This window comes from Bombina bombina, chromosome 2 (genome assembly GCF_027579735.1).
Source record: "Bombina bombina isolate aBomBom1 chromosome 2, aBomBom1.pri, whole genome shotgun sequence".
NCBI lineage: Eukaryota > Metazoa > Chordata > Amphibia > Anura > Bombinatoridae > Bombina > Bombina bombina.
Window position 1 is genome coordinate 449,192,240 of NC_069500.1, and position 22,939 is coordinate 449,215,178.

The following is a 22,939-nucleotide window of genomic DNA, read 5'->3' on the forward strand; positions in this document are numbered from 1 at the left end:
TGGACAGATGGACCCGAGATAACCACCAGAGAAGAGAATCCCTGGTCTCTTGATCCAGATTTAGCAGAGGGGACAAATCTGTGTAGTCCCCATTCCACTGATTGAGCATGCAAAGTTGCAGCGGTCTGAGATGTAGGCGGGCAAACGGCACTATGTCCATTGCCGCTACCATTAAGCTGATTACTTCCATACACTGAGCCACTGAAGGGCGAGAAGTAGAATAAAGAACACGGCAGGAGTTTAGAAGTTTTGACAACCTGACCTCTGTCAGGTAAATCTTCATTTCTACAGAATCTATCAGAGTTCCTAGGAAGGAAACTCTTGTGAGAGGGGATAGAGAACTTTTTTCTTTGTTCACTTTCCACCCATGCGACCTGAGAAATGCCAGAACAATGTCTGTATGGGGCCTGGCGATTCGAAACTTTGACGCCTGTATTAGAATGTTGTCTAGGTAAGGGGCTATTGCTATACCCCGCAGGCCTTAGGACCGCTAGGAGTGACCCCAGAACCTTTGTAAAGATTCTTGGTGCCGTAGCTAAACCAAAGGGAAGAGCCACAAACTGGTAATGTCGGTCTATGAAGGAGAACCAGAGAAACCGATGATGATCTCTGTGTATCGGAATGTGCAGATAAGCATCCTTTAAATCCACGGTAGTCATATATTGACCCTCCTGGATCATAGGTAGGATGGTTCGAATAGTCTCCATCTTGAAGGATGGGACCCTGAGAAATTTGTTTAGGATCTTGAGATCTAAGATTGGTCTGAAGGTTCCCTCTTTCTTGGGAACCACAAACAGATTTGAATAGATGCCTTGCCCCTGTTCCTCCTTTGGAACTGGGTGGATCACTCCCATAACTAGGAGGTCTTGAACACAATGTGCCTCTCTCTTTATCTGGTTTGCAGATAATTGTGAGAGATGAAATCTTCCTTTTGGGGAAGAAGCTTTGAAGTCCAGAAGATATCCCTGGGACACAATTTCCAACGCCCAGGGATCCTGGACATCTCTTGCCCAAGCCTGGGTGAAGAGAGAAAGTCTGCCCCCTACTAGGCGCTGATCTTTCATGCTGTCTTAGAGGCAGAAGCAGGTTTTTTTTTGGCCTGCTTTCCTTTGTTCCAAGTTTGATTAGGTCTCCAGACCGGTTTGGACTGGGCAAAATTTCCCTCTTGTTTTGTATTAGAGGAAGTTGAAACTGCGCCACTCTTGAAGTTTCGAAAGGCACGAAAATTAGACTTTTTGGTCCTTAATTTGTTGGACCTATCCTGAGGAAGGGCGTGACCTTTTCCTCCAGTAATATCAGAAATGATCTCCTTCAGTCCAGGCCCGAAATAGGGTCTGCCCTTTGAAGGGAATGTTGAGAAGCTTAGACTTTGAAGTAACGTCAGCTGACCAGGATTTAAGCCATAGCGCCCTACGCGCCTGAATATCAAAACCTGAGTTCTTCGCCGTTAGTTTGGTTAAATGAACAACGGCGTCAGAAACAAATAAATTGGCTAGCTTAAGGGCTTTAAGCTTGTCAAGGATATCATCCAATGGGGTTTCTACCTGTAGAGCCTCTTCTAAAGACTCAAACCAGAAGTCCGCAGCAGCAGTGACAGGGGCAATGCATGCAAGGGGCTGGAGAATAAAACCTTGTTGAATAAAAATTTTCTTAAGGTAACTCTCTAATTTTTTGTCCATTGGGTCTAGAAAAGCACAACTGTCCTCGACAGGGATAGTTGTACGCTTCGCTAGAGTAGAGACTGCTCCCTCCACCTTAGGGACCGTTTGCCACAAGTCCCGTGTAGCAGCATCTATGGGAAACATCTTTTTAAAAACAGGAGGGGAAGAGAACGGTACACCTGGTCTATCCCATTCCTTAGTAATAATTTCTGAAAACCTCTTAGGTATTGGAAAAACATCAGTGTAAACAGGCACTGCGTAGTATTTATCCAATTTACACAATTTCTCTAGGACTACAATGGCGTCACAGTCATCCAGAGTTGCTAAAACCTCCCTGAGCAACACACGGAGGTGTTCAAGCTTAAATTTAAATGTAGACATATCAGAATCAGGTTGAAGTGTCTTTGTTCTAGCCCCAGAGCTGTCTCGCTTTCCTTGTAACCCTGGCAGTTTGGACAATACCTCTGTAAGGGTATGATTCATAACTGCCGCCATGTCTTGTAAGGTATACGCAATGGGCGTGCTAGATGTACTTGGCGTCCCTTGAGCGGGAGTTATAGGTTCTGACACGTGGGGAGAGTTAGTCGGCATAACTTCCCCCTTGTCAATTTCCTCTGGTGATAAATCTTTTAAAGCCAGAATATGATCTTTATAACTTATAGTAAGATCAGTGCATTTGGTACACATTCTAAGAGGGGGTTCCACAATGGCTTCTAAACATAATGAGCAAGGAGTTTCCTCTATGTCAGACATGTTTAAGAGAGCTTTGAAAACACTTTAATAAATGTGAAAAAGCAAAATATAAAAAACGGTACTGTGCCTTTAAGGGAAAAAAACAAACACAAAAACTGCAAAACAGTGAAAAAAGCAGTTAACTCTATGAAATTTTACAGTGTATATAATAGACTAAAATAGCATTGCACCCACTTGCAAATGGATGATTAACTCCTCAGGTTCAAAAACGAAGCAAAAAAACGGTAAAACCGTTATAACAGTCACAAGCAAACTGCCAAAGCTCTAATGTGGCTCCTACCTTCCCATAAAATGACTTTTTTTAGGCATAAAAACCCTTTGCAGAGGTCCAATGTGACAGGGGACTCCTTCAGGGAAGCTGGATGTCTCAGAATGTAATAAACAACTGCGAAATTAGAGCGCGAAAATAGGCCCCTCCCACCATACACTCAAAGTCAGAGGGCCTTAAAAAAATATTCCTAGGAGTAAAATAACAGCCATGTGGAAAACTAGGCCCCAAATAAAGATTTATCACCTCAGTAAAAAACGTTTCTTATATATATATAACGTTTAACATACTAAGCCATGATAGAAAGTAATATGAAAATTACCCTTTACTGCAAGCATGATGCCAGTCGTTATTAAATCACTGCAATCAGGCTTACCTTAACTATATCAGGCACTGTCAGCATTTTCTAGTTCTTATCATCCTCTAGAAAAAAAATATACTGAACATACCTCAGGGCAGTTAATTCTGCAGGCCGTTCTCCCAGCTGAAGTCTCCCATACTCTTCAGTTATGTGTGAGAACAGCAATGGACCTTAGTTACAACCTGCTAAGATCATCAAAAACCTCAGGCAAATTCTTCTTCTAATTTCTGCCTGAGGTAAAAAAACAGTACAACGCCGGCACCGTTTAAAAATAACAAACTTTTGATTGAAGATAAACTACACTAATTCACCACATCTCTCTATCTACTTCCCTTTTCGAGAGCTGCAAGAGAATGACTGGGGGTGGCAGTTAGGGGAGGAGCTATATAGAGAGCTCTGCTGTGGGTGATCCTCTTGCAGCTTCCTGTTGGGAAGGAGAATATCCCACAAGTAATGGATGATCCGTGGACTGGATACACCTTACAAGAGAAAAATTCAATATGCTTCTAAAGATAATCATAGCATGGTTTAGAAAAAAGTTATTGCACATATCAAAATTGTAATCTGTTAAATATTTTCTCAATTGTTCTCAAATTAAATCTGATCAGCAAAATTTTAATTATTTTGATTAGGCACAATCACAATATCACATTTCAGCTATTTACTGCAACCCGTGATCTTGTTTTTGGATCCTTGCTAAAAGCCCTATTTTTTCTATGAGGACAAAACGTTCTAAAAGATCACAATTAATTTTTTTTTTTAAATTCAACACTGTTGGAAAAATGTACAAAAATGTAACTTTTAGGGGTGCAACAGCTTGTCACTGGGGCAGTACCATCAAAGGTACACCTGCTGTATCCTTTAACATGTGAACATATTGGTAACCTTGCTGGTGCAATGCTGAATACGGAGAGCGTATTGCTCTCCACATTCAGCAAGATCTGTCGGACCTGATCCACACTGTCGTATCAGGTCTGACATACCTTTGTTCAATAGGCCCCTTTACCTTTCAAAATATGTACCTTTGGTGAATAAATCAGACCTTAGTGCTATGGTACCATAATGTACCCTTAAAAATGGTGGAAACTTGGCCTTTTAAGGGTACTGCCCCAGAAACAATCCCTTTGTACCTCACAATAGCAAATTTGTACTCAACACAGCATATTAAAATTGCCTAAATGCTATTCCACCAAATTTGTTAAATAACAATCAAATATACTTTCACCTACTGTGCTTTTGCTCAGAAAGATAAATATTTAAGTATTTGTCTAGCTTTAAATAACAATACTTTAAAACAAAACAAATAAAACTTACAGTAGCCACACTGAATTTGCTAAATTTGGAAAGTGCAGCCAGAAAGCAGGTTCTAAGACTCTGCCATTGGAATTCCTGGAAGAACCAAGTAACAACAACTGTTCCAAAAGCAGCTACTCAAAATGCTTTATTTCACTCAGGACTAAACTGGAACAACACTCCATTTAACTTATGGTGACACACTCCACATAAAACATAGAGAAAACATATAGACAACAACATAATAAAATATAACTCTAACAAAAGGAAGTCAGGAGAGGCATAAATGATAAAACTCAAAACCATACATTTGAATTGTCATCCTATTCAAAATATATGCATATGAGTCTTTTTCCCCAGTACACATTTTGGTGATGAACCTTCTACCAATAGATGACGCTGTGTTACACAATGTCCAGGAACTTTTAACCAATAGATGGCGCTGTGTTACACAATATGTAGGAACTTTCAACCAATAGATGTGTTACACAATATCTAGGAACTTTCAACCAATAGATGGCGCTGTGATACACAATGTACAGGAACTTTCTTCCAACAGATGGCGTGTTATTCAATGTCCATGTTTGTGTCTGGGGAACGGACACATTTTTTTTTTTTTTTTTTTTTAAACTTGTTCTTAAACAGCTCTTGTTTATTTTATAGAGTTTAAAATGAAAATTGTCTTTGTAATTTAAGTTCATATATTTGTTTTATGTGTAAAAGTTATCATCTTGAATGTTAATTAAGTGCATATGTGTTATTTAGAACCAGCAACACAGCATCAGTGAATATATGGGTTGTTAAATATTTTTGTTGATTTGTCTACCTCTTGCATATAACCAACAACCATTAAACATTAACTATTTTGCTGTACAACGGGTATGTTGAATTAATTTTAGGTGATTGCAAATGATGTGTTTATTGAATAATTTAGATCACTGTGGAAAACTCTAGGGAGCATAAATATGATATAACCGTTTACCAGCTTGGGAAATAATAATGCTCAAGTGCAAAAATTATATGGACTTTCAGGGTTTGGCAGCCTTGAACCACCCATTCCCCTCAACCTTTTGGTCACACAAGTGATTGAAAATTTTTGAGGGGATTAAATGGTACAGACATGGACCATTTGCAAGATCGAAACATATTTGTACCTTATTTACCTCTAAATAGTAATTATTAGTTCCTTAAGGTGTAATTATTAACCATTGAGGGTACAACCACAGCAGTTGTACCCTAAGTGTATCACATAGAGATCCCAACTATACCCTTTTTTCAGACAGTGAAGGCACTTGGCATCTTTTCAAATATTCTAAGATTATTAGAAAAAAAATCTATTATCTTACATATGTACAAGAAACTCTGAAATGGCTACAGGAGAGGTGTATTAGCATACATGAGGGCCTATCTATCAAGCTCTGAATTGAGCTTGATGCCCTGTGTTTCTGGAGAGCCTGCAGGCTCGCCAGAAACAGCAGTTATGCAGCAGCGGTCACAAAGACCGGTGCTCCATAACCCTGTCCGCCTGCTCTGAGCAAGCGGACAGACATCGCCGGAATTCAACCCGATCAAGTACGATCGGGTTGATTGACACCTCCCTGCTGGCGGCCAATTGGCCGCAAATCTGCAGGGGGGGCGTTGCACCAGCAGCTCTTGTGAGCTGCTGGTGTAATGCTGAATACGGAGAGCGTATTGCTCTCCGTATTCAGCGAGGTCTGGCGGACCTGATCCGCACCTTTGGATCAGGTCCGTCAGACTTTGTTAAATAGAGGCCATGTTATTGGTTTAATAAAGCTCTATTCATCACTTATGTTAAGGCAGTCTACCATGGACAGGGCACACATTTAGATATGTATAGGTTAATATACATATGTATATATGTTGGGTATGTGATATCCTGTACAACGCAGGGGATTTGCCGGAAAAGTTACAGCAAGACCCCAACATCTACAAACAGCATGAAGCAATCTCTTTCTGCATATGTTTAATTCTAAGTCTTACTCGCACTGTTGTAGTTATCACTAACAGTCTGGCATCTTTATAACCGGGCTTTCAAACTGGATCACACAATCATTATCTCAAAAGGATTCTATTGTTATCCCATTCTATTCTTACCACTGCTAAATCATCTGAATGCCATTTATATGTAGGCATGATGGTCATTCTAGGCATGATTGATCATCATGAACCAGATTACAAGTGAAGCACTAATTGTTACGCAAGATCGATAAGAGGTTTATTGTGACTGAAGTAGTGTTTGTATTACAAGTTGAAAGTAAACGTGTTTGCACAAGTGCAATTGAAATTAACGTGTATTGGGTTATTGGAACCTAAGGGCACTGGTTAACCGTTACACTCAAATAAAAAGTTGCACAAAAAAACATCAAAATAAATTTTACAGTACATTTACACTTATAATAACACTGTCTGCTAAAAATTAATTAAAAAAAATGCAATTAAAAGTTATGAGGGCTTCAAGATATGAGGTCTAAGGTGTTAGATAAAAAAGACTGCAAAGGGCTCAAACACATAGATACATACATATACATGTCTATATATATATATATATATATATATATATATATATATATATTACATACATATATACATTATATATATATATATATGTGTGTGTGTGTGTGTATAGATGTGTGCACATATGTATTTATATATTAGATATATCATATATATATATATATATATATATATTTAAAAATAAAAAGTATTTTTTTTTCTATGTGAAATATATAGGAATGTTATATATGCGTTTTGCACATCACATTTCTAAATTTAGATTTAACATGGTCGGGATTTTAGATTATTAAGGCACGTTATTTAAATATACTTAAAAAATATTAATAAAAATTAATGTATATTATTATTTAATAAACATACTGTCAAACATATAGATATAGTATATGGATTATTTAAACTATTTCACAGTATGTTTATTAAGTTTAATAATTTATATTAGTTTTTATTAATATTTTCTATATAATATTTCAATAATGCCCCCTAAGAATCTTAAGTTTTCATGCACGCTTAAAGGGACAGTCAACACCAGAAATATTGTTGTTTAAAAAGATAGATAATCCCTTTATTACCCATTCCCCAGTTTTTCACAACCAACACAGTTATAATAATACATGTTTTACCTCTGTTATTACCTTGTATCTATGCCTTTGCAAACTGCCCCTTATTTCAGTTCTTTTGACATACTTGCATTATAGCCAATCAGTGCTCACTCCTAGGTAACTTAACGTGCGTCAGCTCAATGTTATCTATACGAAACACATGAACTACCGCCCTCTATATATATAAGTGCATTGGAGCCCCTTTGCAGTTAAGTAGCTGAAAACATGTAACATCATTTTTATGCAATATTCATATTTAAAAAAGAGTTTAACTATGCATTTACTTTATTTTTTCCCATTCCAATGTTCATCACATAGCGGAATATGTTCTAAGTATTTTTATATAGATTATAGGTTATAATATATATATATTTGTATATATCTATACCTTTATATAATTATACAGTATATAAAAAAAGCCCAAAGGTGATATTACAAAAAATAAAAAAGTGGGGGGCGTGTCCTGACCGCGGCCATGATCGGCAGCATAATTGTGAAGCTCTTCAAGTCCTTATAATAATCCATTGTTTATCTCCTCTCTAACCAGACATCTAGCTCTATAACTTTGAAAAATCAATAGAGGAGAAGTTACGGAACTGACTGATACCCTCAACTTTATGTCTGCATTAGCTGGAACCTAACCGGGATAGTTGAGAAGGTAGGCTGTGACTTCACTGCACATATATCTAACCCCCCTTGGTTACTTATGTAATCGAGTAAAGCGATGCTAATTCGCTGATGCTCTCAGCATTCAATTGTCAGTAGCTAACACCAGTACTCTACTATAAGGGAGGGGACCCTGTTGCACAACCAACAAATATTATGGCGTCTGCTATCATCAGAGACCTCATTGTCACACTAATAGAATGAGTGGATTCCCACATGGATCTCCTTGTATCGGAAATCAGAAGTACATGCCTAACTGCTAACACAGAGGAACCCGTGTTTGCTCCCCGGACAGGATGGGGGAAGTCTGACTTGCAGGAGCATGTGAGAGGGGTTTCATTCATCACTGCAGGAGACAAGCAAGCCTGATACGGATCCACCCTTCTTGCAGCTGATACAGGGTCCATGCTTTTCCGAACCGGACAATAGCGCTATACCAGTAGCGCATATCACTCTGAAGGAGGATCTCCACTCACCCCTGGATCCCCACAAGAAGCAAGTCCACCCGAGCGGGGTGAGCCCATCTGACTTTCTCCTACCTATACTCCTGAAGCGGCCGGTTGGTATGATGCAGCAAAGCAATCTCGGTCTCATAAAGCAGCACAGTAGCCGCTTTCCTGCACTGGCGAGGTGGGCTGTTTACCGTTGTCAGTGGTCTCACAATTTACTGTCTGCAGGAGCTCTGTTTTGGGATCAAGGTGGAGGCCATCCTGGTTTCACTGAATCGGGTTTGGTGCATAAAATCAGGCAGATTTAATATAACTGTTGTAGCATATGAGTTGGTTGAGAACTTTTGTTCTTATTTCCGCTTCTCTTTTTGATCTGTGTACCCATTTTTCTCAGAACAAGTGGCCCGGACTTACTACAGATACATCATTTGGGTTTGAACATACTGTAATACCCCAGCGTGATCCAATAACAGACTTGGAACAGTTGTGTTTCGCAATTAAGTATGATAACTCAATGTTATTTTCCCCAAATCAGAGTGAAATTAGTAAGTAAGTGGAGACCACAAGGACTGTTTATCTGAGACTTGGTTCTTCTGCTGGCGGCTGGAGCAGTGGGACTGTCGGATTAGTATAGAGCCCTAGAGGAATATTAAGTAGTGTCCTAATATATACGCATTTTAATAGTTGAGAAATTGGTGCCAAAACTTTTACCTCCTTAAGGGCTCCGACAGCTCATCTCTCCCTTAAAATGTAAAATTCCTTTGACTTGGCATTCATAACCTGAGATGGGTATGGGTTGGAGAAACTACATAAGTTGCATATATATCACTTCAGCTCTGTGTACTAAGGGGATAAATGGGGATTATACCAATGTTTATCCGTCTGGGACAATATATTATCAGTCAGGAGTAGTAAGTCTGTTCCTGTAAATTTTTATAGTTGGGTCCTAGGTGAGATAGATACGCCGAGTGTGTACTACGACAAAGATTAGACAGTTACTTGTTCATAATCACCTTACTTGTTTTATCTTCAACTTTAATATTTTGGAATCTTTTAGCAAGCATTATAGGCTTCCTGAGACGCGTGCATAGGGACTCAATTTTTGTTTTGGTGTTTTTAAGTTAATTTCACTCTTATAATATGCTGGGCAGCTAACCATTCTACCTACTCTCACATCAGAATGTTACGAGAATAACTTGCTACTCTGTTGGTTATGATTAGCTTCTTCATTTTCAATCCTCTTTTCTAGATCAATGGGAGGATCAAGTTCAAGAGCAACCCTTTTAGCAAGTGAGACAATTTATTATATAATAGAGAACTGTACCTCTCACACTATTGGTAATTATTCTAAATTCTTCAGTTTTAAGTATTATCCTACTAGACAGTTTACTCTGATAAAGAGGTATTACATTAATAATATAAAAAATAAAAACCCAAGGTATCATTTTATGTCCTGCATAGTGCATGTGTGTGATGTACCAGAATTATAGTAGGTCAGGCCTGACCTAAAAAGTAGTTTTTCATAATTGTTCACACACATTACAATCTTTATGCATATGCTTGACTACCTGGTTATTAAGAGTCATAGTCCTGTAATGTGCTATGTTAATTTTGAGGCTACTCTTATATGTTCTATCTTATCTTCTTTTAATTTTTACAAATACCAATTAACATGATGTGTAGATGATAATCAGGTGGTATTGTTGTGATTATTGTATTGCTAAATACCTTGATAAAAAGCTTTGATTAAAATTACAGAAAACAATATTCAAAAGCTATCCAAAATAAAACCTAAACTAATACCCCTTTAAAAATTAAAAATCCCCCCAAAATAAAAACACCCCTTAATCTAATACTTAACTACCAATAGCCCTTAGAAGGGCTTTTGTAGGACATTGCCCTAAGTTATACAGCTCTTTTTCCTAAAGAAAATTCCAAATACCCCACCCAAACAACCACCCAAAATAAAAAAACTAAGTCTAAAAAAACCTAAGCTACCCATTGCCCCTAAAGGGGCATTTGTATGGGTATTGCCCTTAAAAGGGCAATCAGCTCTTTTACAGCCCAAAAACCCCATATCTAAAAAAAATGCCACCCAAAAAAAATAAAACAAAAGCCTAAGACTAAGCCCCAAATAGGTACTCACTGTTCCTAAAGTCCGGCGGGGAAGGTCTTTTTTCAGTCTGCTCCAACATCTTCTATCTTCATCCAGAGCGAAGTCGGTGCAGAGCGAAGCTGGCTTCCCCGATGCGTGAATCCGGAGCGGCGGTTCTCAGCGGGGGTCTTCAGGGGAGGCAGTACAAAGCAGCGTGGAGGCTGCCGCATTCAATTTGGGGTACCTTGCATTCCTATTGGCTAAAATGTTGAAATCAGCCAATAGGATTAGAACTGCTGAAATCCTATTGGCTGTTCAAATTTAGCCAATAAGATTTCAGTATCTCTCATCCTATTGGCTGATTTTGCAATTTCAGCCAATAAGAAAGCAAGGCACCCCAATAAATATGGGTTACCTTGGTTACCTTGCATTAAATCTTCAGTGTGCAGCGGATGATCACATGAAGAGGAGCCTCCACGCCGCTTTGGACCACCGCCACTGAAGACCGCTGCTGAAGACCGCCACTGAGGACCGCCTCTGAGGATCCATTCACCGGAAAAGCCAGCTCTGCACCTCCGCTCCCCAACACCTTCACTCTGGATGAAGATAGAAGATGATGTAGCTGCCTGGAAGAAGACCTTCTCCACCGGACTTCCGTAACAGTTAGTACCTATTTGGGGGTTACATTTAGGATTTTTTTAATTTTTGGTCGGTTTTTTATTTTTAAGATTAGAGATTTAATGGGCTTGTGTGAATGCCCTTTTAAGATCAGTAAAAGATCTTGCCGCTTGGATGAAGACTTCTCCCGGTAAGTGAATCTTCAATTTTTTTTTAAGGGGGAATTGGGTGGGTTTATTTTTTAGGTTAGGGGTTTGGGCCTGAAATAGAGCTAAATGCCCTTTTAAGGGCAATACCCATCCAAATGCCCTTTTCAGGGCAATGGGGAGCTTAGGTTTTTTTAGTTAGGCTTTTATTTGGGGGGTTGGTTGTGTGAGTGGTGGGTTTTACTGTTGGGGGGTTGTTTGTAATTTTTTTTTACAGGTAAAAGAGCTGATTGTATTGGGGCAATTCCCCCGCAAAAGGCCCTTTTAAGGGCTATTGATACTTTTAAGGGTAATGCCCATACAAATGCCCTTTTAGGGGCAATGGGTAGTTTAGGTTTTTTTAGTGTTAATTTTTTTTATTTTGGGGAGTTTGGTGGATGGGGGGATTTACTGTTAGGGGGACTTAGTATTTTTTAAATGTAAAGAGCTGTTTAACTTAGGAAAAGGCCCTACAAAGGCTCTTTTAAGGGCTATTCGTAGTTTAGATTAGGGTTTTTTTTATTGTGGGGGGGCTTTTTTATTTTCATACGGCTAGATTACGAGTTGTGCATTAGGGTAAAAAAGCAGTGTTGAGTGGTCCTAACGTTGCTTTTTTACGCCCGCTGCTATTACGAGTCTTGCAGGTTTAGGGGCACCGCACACTTCTTTGGCCTTACCGCAAAACGACTTACGTAAACTTTGTAAAGTCTTTTTTCTATGGGACTTCCATAGCGCCGGTATTATGAGTCTGTCCTGGGAGGCCAAAAAGTGAGCGGTACACCCTACCCTGTCAAGATCCCTAACGCATTTAAAAGTCAGTAGTTAAGAGTTTTGTGGTACAACGCTGTAACATAAAATTCATAACTAAAGTGCTAAAAAGTACACTAACACCAATAAACTACCTATTAACCCCTAAACTGAGGCCCTCCCACATCGCAAACACTATAATAAAATTTTTAACTCCTAATCTGCCGCTCCGGACACCGCTGCCACCTACATTATATTTATGAACCCCTAATCTGCTGCCCCCAATATTGCCGACACCTACATTATATTTATTAACTCCTAATCTGCTGCCCCCAATGTTGCCGCAACCTACCTACACTTTTTAACCCCTAATCTGCCGCCCCCAACGTCGCCGCCACTATAATAAACATATTAACCCCTAAACCGCCACACTCCCGCCTCGCAAACATTAGTTAAATATTTTTAACCCCTAATCTGCCATCCCTAACATCGCCGCCACCTACCTACATTTATTAACCCCTAATCTGCCACCCCCAACGTCGCCGCCACTTTGGGGCAATGCCCCGCAAAAGGCCCTATTGGTAGTTTAGTTTAGGCTAGGTTTTTTTTTTTATTTTGGGGGGGCTTTTTTATTTTAATAGGGCTATTACATTAGGTGTAATTAGTTTAAATATCTCTAATTTCATTTAATTTAGGTAATTGTATTTAATGTAGTTAATTTATTTAATTACAATGTAGTGTTAGGTGTTAGGGTAACTTAGGTTAGGTTTTATTTTACATGTAAATTTGTATTTATTTTAGCTATGTAGTTATTAAATAGTTAATAACTATTTAATAACTATTCTACCTAGTTAAATAAATACAAAATTGCCTGTAAAATAAAAATAAACCCTAAGCTAGCTACAATGTAACTATTAGTTATATTGCAGCTAGCTTAGGGTTTATTTTATAGGTAAGTATTTAGTTTTAAATAGGAATAATGTAGTTAATGATAGGAATATTTATTTAGATTTATTTAAATTATATTTAAGTTAGTGGGTGTTAGGTTTGGGGTTAGACTTAGTTTTAGGGGTTAATAACTTTAATATAGTGGTGGCGATGTTGGGGGCAGCAGATTAGGGGTTCATAAATATAATATAGGTGGCGGCGGTGTCCGGAGCGGCAGATTAGGGGTTAATAATATAATGTAGGTGTCGGCGATGTCGGGGCGGCATATTAAGGGTTAATAAGTGTAAGATTATGGGTGTTTAGACTCAGGGTTCATGTTAGGGTGTTAGGTGTAGATATAACTTTTATTTCCCCATAGGAATCAATGGGGCTGCGTTAGGGAGCTTTACGCTGCTTTTTTGCAGGTGTTAGAATTTTTTCAGCCGGCTCTCCCTGTTGATTCCTATGGGGAAATTGTGCACAAGCACGTACAACCAGCTCACCGCTGACTTAAGCAGCGCTGGTATTGGAGTTAATGAGCAAAATTTTGCTCAACGCTCACTTCTTGTCTTTTAACAACGGGTTTCTGAAAACTCGTAATACCAGCGCTGCATGTAAGTGAGCGGTGAGGGAAAACTGCTCATTAGCACCGCAAAGCCTCTAACGCAAACTCGTAATCTAGGTGTGTCAGTGTTTATATAAAATTCTCAGTAGTGCTCTTCAAATAATACATCAGCTTATGGAAGGGTTATAACACAATACAAATAATAATTATCCTTAAAAATAGAAACCCTTAACCAACATGCATCTACTAGAAACCATACAATTAATATAAGTACCTGAATTCTTTTATTTAGTTAATATCCATGAACATTTTTAAATATATTTGCAATAACAGAATATGACACAATATTATATGCGCTTGAAAACTATTTAAATATGCTATGCAAAGTTCATACACGCTTACCTTTAAAACCAGCCTTATTTACAAATAGCCTATCATTCAGTTTACACAATGAGACTAAAATCTTTATCTTTTAACCTCCAAGCGATACAATTCTAACAGTGCTTATAATCAATAGGATAATATATATATTCTGCTATTTAACTGCAATTTATCCTAATACAATATTAATTTACAATATCAGAACTTGCACAGATAAGTTACTTAGCCTACCAGATACAAATTTAAACAATATATAGGCTGTGACTACCAATTTAAAATACAATTTATTTCTCTGACTCTGCCAAACCCAGCAACAATGAATGCTTATTTTAAATTGTTTTTGCATACAAACAGGCCAGCTAAGAACTATCCAAAACAATGACACACAGTTTGAAAGTTCAATATGCTCTTTAAATCTATTTGTTATAGCAATCTCTTAATACATTACCAAAAAGAGTACCAAATCGATATCCAATATTCCTTGATAGGAATATTTTCACCTCAGAAAATACCAATAAGTATAATTTGCCGTCAATGAGAAGAATAGATCAGCTTTGCTTGAGTAAATGGTATTTCACGCCCACCAGGAACCAGTTTACAAGTTTAGCTCAGCAGAAATCTCTCTCTCTCTCTGTTGCAATCACTTTATATGGGTTCTCCGCACTGGTGAAATTGGAAACGCCCAAATGGAAACCTTGTCTTGGATTGGCCCTCGTGCTTGTCTCTGGTCCGCCCTTAGAGTTGAAGCAATTGATTGGCTATTTGGATTTGCATGTGTTTTAAAAAGTCATTTTTTTTACTGTCATACCAGTTTTAATTCCCCAGGGGGCAGCAACCAATCATAAACATAGTCTTACCATTTTTGCTACATTCCAAATATCTTCTTATATTGTTTATATTCAATATAATATAATACCTAGCATTAATAATTCACATGTTCAAATACACATGGATCATATTTTGTCATTTTCCCTGCTTATTTTGATATGAAACATCTAATTCTTTTTAATTTACTTTACATTAAAAGAATTATACTGCTAATTATTAGCTTAAAATGCATTACAATTTTATCAGTATCCTGGCATTTCTATATCTAATACGTTTTCACATAATATAGTATGCTTTATGTCTCCCACAATTCTTGCATGCAGGAATTTTGCCCATGGTCCACCTGAAATAAAATAATAAGTGTCCTTAATCATTTCTTTTTAGGTCCACAAAGATTCTTAAAACACAGATGCTAAGATATTCATGCTTTCAAAATATGCATGTATATATACAATACACACATACACACATATACACATATATATATATATATATATATATATATATGTTACATTTTAAAATGTGCCTCTTGTTAAAGGCCATTTTTTTAAACCCCCCACTGCTTTTTCTTCTAAATCAGTTCCCAGACTCTTCGTCTTTTACCCACCACATGGGGTCTTTTTGCACCTGAGAGTAATGCTGACATTCTCACAAAACATGTCACTTTGGAGATACTATCAGGTTTCTCTGTGAGGAGTAGGGAGTTTATCACACATTTCCACTTTGAAAAACAAATGGTATCCTGATCTATGCATCAAAATGTTGTCTTTTTAGAATAATTTTGCATACTAAATTGGGGAAGAGCTGAACATAAGTTTGCACTTCCAATTAAGAGCAAATGTTGCCTTTTGAATAACTTTACTTGTTCAGTGGGGGGAGAATTACACATGATTGAAGTCAGTTTGTCTGACAGAAATGAATAATTTTCTACTGACCTGTCAGATCTGAATAAATATATATATTTATTAACCTTAAAATATATGATTAAAATTTATATATTTATTAACCTTACATATACCTTGACAGGTGATAGGGATTAGGTTTAATGTTTTTAATTTTTGATAATTTTTGTTCTGTAATTTTAGACTTTTTGAATTTTTGTAATTTTAGATATTTGTTTGTAATTTAATGTTATTTTTTATTTTAATTGTAACTTAGTTTATGTAATTGGGGTTAATTTAGGGGGTGTTAGGTTAGGGGGCTTAGTAATTAAATTAGTTTCATTGTGGGGGGGTTGGCGGTTTAGGAGTTAATAGGTTAATTAGGTTTATTGCGATGTGGGGGTTTGGCGGTTTAGGGATTAATAGGTTAATTAGGTTATTGCGATGTGGGGGGTTGACGGTTTAGGGGTTAATAGGTTAATTAGTTTTATTGCGAGGTGGGGGATTGGCGGTTTAGGGGTTAATAGGTTAATTAAGTTTATTGAGATGTGGGAGGTTGGCGATTTAGGCATTAATATTTTAATTATAGTATTTGCATTGTTTAATGTGTGGATTAGGGGTTAATTACTTTATTATTTTGCTTTCTGGGGGTTGGCGGTTTAGGAGTTTTTTAATACTTTGTGCAGGAGGTTAGTTTTTTTTGTTATACTTTGTGGGACGGTTAGGTTTTTTTATATCATGCGGGCGGTTCGTTGTTTTTTTTTAAGGCTTCTTTTGCCTACGCTGCATCCAGGTGGATTCTTTTGGCTGCGCACGCAACCAACATTCTTTTGGCTGCCTCGCGCTGCCAACATTCCTTTGAGGATGCGTGCGCAACTGGCGACACCGATGGACGCGTTACAAACGTGATTATAGTATTGATATATATATGCATTTATGAATAAATAGAACAAAGTCTGCTATGTAAAGAACATTGAATTGTGAACTATTCATATTTCATGTTGCGTTAACACATTTGGTTAAATGGTACACTACTAGTTAGGTGTTAGGTTTTTTCCACTTTTCGCGCTCCATTGAAGTCTACGGGGGAATACGTCAACGTGATCGCGATATTGTAAGTACATTTTTTTGCGTGTGTCAAGTTAGCGTGCAAGCGAAAATGTTTTACTTTCAACTTGTAATATGCACGGTATCCAACGCACAAAAAAGTACTTCTAGCAGAGTTAACGTGTGAGCGTGAGCTATAGTTACCACTCCTTCATAATCCGAACCTATATTGTCACTTGTAATATTTAACAAGTATTCGCCTAGATTACGAGTCTTGCGTTAGCCTTAAAAAGCAGCGTTGAGAGGTCCCAACGCTGCTTTTTAACGCCCGCAAATCCCCTTACGTCAATTGCGTATCCTATCTTTTCAATGGGATTTGCCTAACGCCGGTATTACGAGTCTTGGAAAAAGTGAGCGGTACACCCTCTCCTGTCAAGACTCATACCGCATTTAAAAGTCAGTAGTTAAGAGTTTTATGGGCTAACGCCGTAACATAAAACTCTCAACTAAAGTGCTAAAAGTACACTAACACCCATAAACTACTTATTAACCCCTAAACCGAGGCCCCCCCACACATCGCAAACACTTGAATACATTTTTTAACCCCTAATCTGCCAACCGGACATCGCCGCCACTGTAATGAATATATTAACCCCTAAACCGCTGCACTCCCGCCTCACAAACACTAGTTAAATATTATTAACCCCTAATCTGCTGTCCCTAACAAACACTAGTTAAATATTATTAACCCCTAATCTGCCGTCCCTAACATCGCTGCCACCTACCTACATTTATTAACCCCTAATATGCCGCCCCAACGTCGCCGCCACTATATTAAAGTTATTAACCCCTAAACCTAAGTCTAAACCTAAGTCTAACCCCCCCAACTTAAATATAATTTAAAATAATCTAAATAAAATGACTAGACTTAAATAAATTATTCCTATTTAAAACTAAATACTTACCTGTAAAATAAACCATAAGCTAGCTACAATATAACTAATAGTTACATTGTAGCTATCTCAGGGTTTATTTTTATTTTACAGGCAAGTTTATATTTATTTTAACTAGGTACAATAATTATTAAATAGTTATTAACTATTTAATAACTACCTAGCTAAAATAAGTACAAATTTACCTGTAAAATAAACCCTAACCTAAGTTACAATTACACCTAACACTACACTATAATTAAATAAATTACCTAAACTAACTACAATTAATTACAATTAAATTAAATAAACTAAAGTAAGAAAAAAAACACTAAATTACAAAAAATAATAAAATAATTACAAGAATTTTAAAATAATTACACCTACTCTAATCCCCCTAATAAAATAAAAAAGCCCCCCAAAATAATAAAAATTCCTACCCTGTACTAAATTACAAATAGCCCTTAAAAGGGCTTTTTGCGGGGCATTGCCCCAAAGTAATCAGTTCTTTTACATGTAAAAAAAAATACCATACCCCCCCCCAACATTAAAACCCACCACCCACAAACCTTACCCTACTATAAAACCCACCCAATCCCCCCTTAATAAAACCTAACACTAACCCCTTGAAGATCACCCTACCTTGAGACGTCTTCACCCAACCGGGCACAAGTGGTCCTCCAGAGGGGCAGAAGTCTTCATCCGATCCGGGCAGAAGAGGACCTCCAGACGGGCAGAAGTATTCATCCAGGCGGCATCTTCTATCTTCATCCATCCGGAGCGGAGCGGGTCCATCTTTAAGCCAGCCAACGCGGAGCATCCTCTTCCAATGACATCCAACTGAAGAATGAAGGTTCCTTTAAATGACGTCTTCCAAGATGTCGTCCCTTGAATTCCGATTGATCTGATAGGATTCTATCAGCCAATCGGAATTAAGGTAGGAATAATCCTATTGGCTGATTGGCTCAGCCAATAGGATTGAGCTTGCATTATATTGGCTGATTGGAACAGCTAATAGAATGTGAGCTCAATCTTATTGGTGAGCTCAATCCTATTGGCTGATTGGATCAGCCAATAGGATTGAACTTCAATCCTATTGGCTGATTGCATCAGCCAATAGGATTTTTCCTACCTTAATTCCGATTGGCTGATAGAATCCTAATAATTAATTAATAATATATTAATTAATAATATAATGCAGGTGTCGGCGATGTCGGGGTCGGCAGATTAGGGGTTAATAAGTGTAAGATTAGGGGTGTTTAGACTCGGGGTTCATGTTAGGGTGTTAGGTGTAAACGTAAAATATATTTCCCCATAGGAATCAATGGGTCTGCGTTAGGAGCTGAACGCTCCCTTTTTGCAGGCGTTATTTTTTTTTCAGCCGATTCTGCCCCATTGATTCCTATGGGAAAATCATGCACAAGCACGTTTAGCCAGCTCACCGCTTCCGTAAGCAGCGCTGGTATTGAGGTGAGATGTGAAGCTAAATTTTGCTCTACGCTCACTTTTTTGCGGCTAATGCCGGGTTTAAAAAAACTGTAATACCAGCGTTGTTTGTAGGTGAGCGGTGAGCAGAAACTAAGCTTTAGCACCGCAAGCCTTACCGACAAAAACTTGTAATCTAGCCGATGGTTTGTAACAAATTTTATATTTATTGTTTGTAGATGCATTGTTAAAACAAGATGGAGGCTATGGGTTTCTATAAGAAGGATTGATATCTTCTTAAACTGGATTTTAACAGTATTGAAACAGTAAAGCATGGACCTGCTCACTTGCAACATGCTGTTGGCATAGAAGCTGTTCAAATGAATTTGCACCTTCGGAACTGGATTTTTATAGGGGATGTGCCTTCATGCATGTTAAGTCCAAACACATTCATGAGAGTGCATTTTAAAGTGCTTGTGTCTACATTATTGATCTCACGTTCATCAAGGTTCTATCCCTTTTAGGAACTCAATAATGTAGGCACAAGACTTTCAAACACACTGTAGAGAACATGTTTGTAATACATGAATTTTAAATGTAATCTTTATTATAAAATAGATGCGCTTCTATTGGGAAAGAAAAAAAACAAAAATCCTCTATTTTTTGCTTGGGAGATATGTCACTTTCTACCAATAGAGCTGTAACAGGTCTGCTTATCAGCCAGTGGTCAGTTATCCCCTGGACCAGTATTAGCAAAACATGCACTTTCTATTGGTTTCAAAATCCAAATAAACAGCTATAAACGTTTTTCCTGCCAAAGCAAAAGCTTCTTCATATACACAACTGAAATAATTACAGCCCAAATAGCATAGCTAAATTTGATATAAACAGAAAAGCTGTTTTAGAGAAGTAGATGGATATAGTAGAAAAAAAGCAACAACAATACTTTGCTTAGAAGAACAAATGTCCTTTATTGAGCATGATTAAGGGCTGTGTGTAGCCCAAAACATTGCAACCTATGAGCTTGCCACCTTAAAGTGACATAAAACATGTTGAGATCTGTGCATATATTAAAAGGGCTAATTATTAAAAAAAAAAAATTGCTAAAATAATTTTCAAAAATAATCCAAATTACTTACATAGCTATGCTGTCTGGAGTAGTCTGATCCCCCCCATTATCAGTGTTTAGCATCAGAAACACAGGCATTGTATTTCACAGCAGCTTATTTGCTTCATGCCATGCCCCAGCAGATAATCACTGTGTACTTCTGCATTCTACCAAATACTAGAAATAGATACAGCCATAGAAGGAAATGTGTAGGGGAAGTTAGAGCTGTACAATTCAGAAACTTAAAAGAAAAGGTTAATAGCGAGGCACTGCAGGATAAATTTGCAGGTAAAGTAATTAAAGTACATATTATTATATTTTGTCTCTATCCCAATTTGTTTTATGTCCCTTTAATAAAGCACATTTGTTCTTCTATAGAAAGTGCTGTTCATTTTTTCTACTGGATATGCATTGGGGGCGATCAGAGATCCTGTGATAACAACGTGCACTCTGCAAGTTTGAACTGTGTGTTGTGTTCCCAATACATTGTACAAAAATACAAAGGGGGTGGATATATACTGTGTAATTTATTATTCTCATGAAGGCTGATCACAGAACCATTGCTGTTGTTGGTGAACCCTCCCTGCAGGCCACAATTGTTGGTAGTGTAGTGGGTGGCACTCCCAAGGTGGCCTCAATCTCAGCTTCTTTACTTGTCACAGACCTCCAAGACCCCTCATTTAAAACAGAATTGGAAAGCCACATGCCTCCAAAAAAATGTTTTAAAGTAAAAACACAAAACATGCGATTTTGCTGGGGAATGAGACGTTACGGGCTCAGTAATGAAAAAATCTGTTATGTCTGTTTATTTTATAGTAAACAAGTTCCTCTTCTAAATACATGTATCATTTTTATCTGTTTAGTTAGGTGACCACTGTGATAACAGTGATCACCTTTCAAGAAAAAAAAGTGTTTTTTTTCCATTGCTAACACAAAGGGGGCACTCTAGTTTATTTTATAATCCCCAAATACCTGTATGGGCTCCTAATTCATATTTAGCTACCCTCAATGGCAATTTAGTAAGGTGGTTATCTGGTAAATAATATTTAATAAAATCTTAACAAAAATATACATTTTTTTCCAGTTTTGGGGCAACTATCTCCCGTGAAATGAAAATAAACATAGTAATTGTATATTCTGAATCTGCTTAGTCTGCTGGAAAACAACAATAGGTCATTTTTTAGGGTTGCTCTCTGATATGTGAATTACTAGTGTTAAAATGATATTATATAAATAAATATATTTTGTGATACTCTCTGTTTAACATGTTTTTATAACTATACAACACAGTGTTGATTACCTGTTTTTTTGCTGTATATATTATAATTATCTATTATACACATTCTTTGGTTTTCTTTGTTAGCTCAAAGTAATGTAAACCTTTGGCAAAGTTACTGTTTGCATAAGTGTGTTATAACCAAACAACTTGAGAAACTACTGTATATAGTCAAATATAAAGTATATTTGTAAAATATTCAAAAAACATCATTAAAAGTATCTGCTGGAGACAGCAGTTTAAAAACAATATATACAAAGTATGTGTCTATCTTTCTGTCTATTTACCTAACATATGTGTTTTCCTTCGTAATTAAAAATGTCATTCTTTTAACTGTAGAGTAAATAAGGCTAACGTATCTTGTGGAACTCTCTGCCTCGCTCCACAAGACTCTCCCCTAGTTTTAAAAGTTTCAAGCGCTCCCTAAAGACTCTACTGTTCAGGGATGCATACAACCTCCACTAACCTTACTTTATACCAGTTCCTCTACTCCATTGCTATCCCCTGAACCCCCTTAGCATGTAAGCCTAAGAGTCCAGCTGTTTGTAGATCACCTTCTCAATAGCTGACTACAACAGTGCGACTCTTGGCAGGGCCCTCTACCCATTTGATCCCTATAATTGTGTTGTTGTACTCTGCTTTTGTTTATAGCGCTGCGGAATCTGTTTGCGCTCTACAAATAACCGATAATAATAATACGTAAATATAAAAACATACAAGTCATTGCATTGTAACTAAAATGTTATCAGCTAGTTACCTCTTTATGCATATCTATCTATGAATCTATCTATCTATATATATAAATATATACAGTATATATATATATATATATATATATATATAAATATATATATATATATACTATCTATTTATCTATCTATCTAGCATATATCTATCTATCTATCTATCTATCTATCTATCTATCTATCATCTATATCTATCTATCTATCTATCTATCTATCATCTATCTATAATCTATCTATCATCTATCTATCTATCTATCTATCTATCTATCTATTATATATATATAAATATATATATATATATATATATATATATACATATACTATCTATTTATCTATATATCATCTATCTATCTCTCTATCTCTCTCTCTATTTATCTATCTATCATCTATCTATCTATCATCTATCTATCTATCATCTATCATATATATATATATATATATATATATATATATATCATCTATCTATCTATCTATCTATCTATCTATCTATTATCTATCTAGCTATATATCTATCATCTATCTATCTATCTATCTATCTATCATCTATCTATCTAATCTATCTAACTATCTATCTATCTATCTATCTATCTATC